Below are 2094 nucleotides of genomic sequence, written 5' to 3'. Positions count from 1 at the left end.
GAGGTCCTTCATTTGCACAGTCACTAGAAAAAAAATTGTTAAAGATCTATTTCTTCTTATAGTCTACTTTCAAAGGCACTGCATTCTCATTATGAATAATCAAACACCACTCTGAAGGAAGAGCAAACTTGAAATGACGAACTTTTAGCTTTTAAGGCCTACGATTCAAGTGAAAAGTAAAATATTCCTTTTATAAAACTGATGTTATGCTTTCACTTGGATAATTTAATGCTTAAAAAAAAAGACAGTGTTCTCATTCTATCTTCTGGTTAACTACTCGTTTGAGGAATTTCCTTGCTGAGAAATTTCCAAGCTTTTTATTTAAAAAAATTTTTTTGAGAGGTTGAGATCAAGTGATATATTGTGTGTGTGTGTGTTTTTAAATTTGTGTAAGTGTGTTTCTCATGAAATATTAACACAGATATCAGGCAGAAGCCACAAGTGACTCAATATAATATTTATTTCTACCAATAGGTAATCAATAAATATTTACTGAGATGCATTAAGTCTAGTGTTTGTTTTAAGTGCAATACATCTGCATAAAGATCAAGTGAGGTCTCTGTAATTGAAAAATGCACAGCTCCAACTACTGAAAGCTGCATAACCTTGAAGAGACCTACCTGTATCCCTCCTTCTCCTGTAATTCAGGACTAAAGAAAAGGATTTTAAGGGACCAGCAGGTGGCAAAGTAGTTCAAGTGCTGGATTCCCACATGGCCAAACAATTTGAGTCCCAGACCTAGTGGCTTGAAACTCACACTGGGTGCATGTGCATGCATGCCCAAAATCCCAGGAAGACAATGGAGGAAAAGGAATTGCAGTATGGCCATTCCCATAGGGGTGGGTGATTTCTCACTTTCCCTCTCACAGTAGTTCTCTGTCTCTGGCAAATTCACATGCCCTATAGAAAAAAAAAAAGAATTTTAAGATCAGGAGAACTTAACATGAGACCAGTATTGCTGCCACTATTTAACATTGCTCTAGAGTCTTGGTCAATGTTATTGGGAAAAAAAAAGAAACAAGAGAAATGAAAATTAGAAAGAAAAACAAACAACCATAAAAACTATTAGGATAAATAATACACATTCCTGGCTAACTATAGAAACAAAACACCTAAATTAATAATAGATCGTATGAAAGCAATAAGCAACAAAATATTTAATAAAATTTAAAATATAAAAATATGCAAAAAGAATCTTAACTAAGAATACACAAACCTTACCTAGAGGAAATCTTAGAAATTGAATGAAAGAGAAGATGTTCTAAATAAGACAAAGAGAGATTTTATGTTCTTGGGTGATGCAATCTAATATAAAAATATGAATTCTTCCCTGAATTTATCCACAGATATAAAAAGTCCAATAAAATCTTAGTCAAAATTTTTTGAGCAGCTCAGTAAATAGTCTAATATTTTCATGGAAATCGCCCTAAATTATTATGCCAACGTTAAAAACCATAGTTAAGGAAGAAGGGGCTTGCCAAAGCTCTGCCTCACCCTACTGCTCATATTGCTCCAGGGCACCCCCATGCTTCCTTTCTCCACTCACAGGTGGTAGTGGGGCAGTAGGTATGACCTCGACATGCAGAATGACACCAGAGAATTCGTGGACCTGGACGTGCTGCAGAAGTGCTCTGACAACACTAGGATAAGGTTATACCATTAGGTTGAATGGCCAGCTCTAAATTTACACCATCTGCCAGGCCATTCATAGGGTGGGGGATTCAGACGACTCCAAGGCTGACAGCCTCATCTCAAAGAACTTGTGATTGGAGAAAGCCACATAGATGTGGATGGAAACTTAATTAAAAATTACTACTGATAATTAATTAAATGAATACTAATTTAATAATTATTAAATTAATAATAATAATTGGAACCCAGCAGTTAGCGTAATGGCTATGTCGCTGGACTCCCACGTAGTCGACTGCGGTTTGCGTCCTGGACCTGGTGGCTTAAAACTCACGCCGGGCGCGTGTGTGTGCGTGCCCAAGATCCTGAGAGGAGAATGGAGGAGAAGGGATCGTGGTGTGACCATCCCCCCTGGGGGGTGATTTCTTGCTTTCTGTCTCTATGTCTCTCTCTGTCTGTCTGGCG

The 2094-nt window shown here is 37.4% G+C and overlaps 1 pseudogene; it reads left to right on the top strand.

Annotated features, from left to right (window-relative positions):
* Positions 1–1579: 1579 nt before the first annotated feature.
* Positions 1580–1766, top strand: LOC114009756 (40S ribosomal protein S21 pseudogene; annotated as a pseudogene).
* Positions 1767–2094: the final 328 nt, after the last annotated feature.

This window comes from Tupaia chinensis, unplaced genomic scaffold, assembly GCF_000334495.1.
Source record: "Tupaia chinensis unplaced genomic scaffold, TupChi_1.0 Scaffold000054_1, whole genome shotgun sequence".
NCBI classification, from domain to species: domain Eukaryota; kingdom Metazoa; phylum Chordata; class Mammalia; order Scandentia; family Tupaiidae; genus Tupaia; species Tupaia belangeri.
The sequence above is the reverse complement of the archived record's forward strand: the minus strand, read 5'-3'. Positions and strand labels throughout refer to the sequence as shown.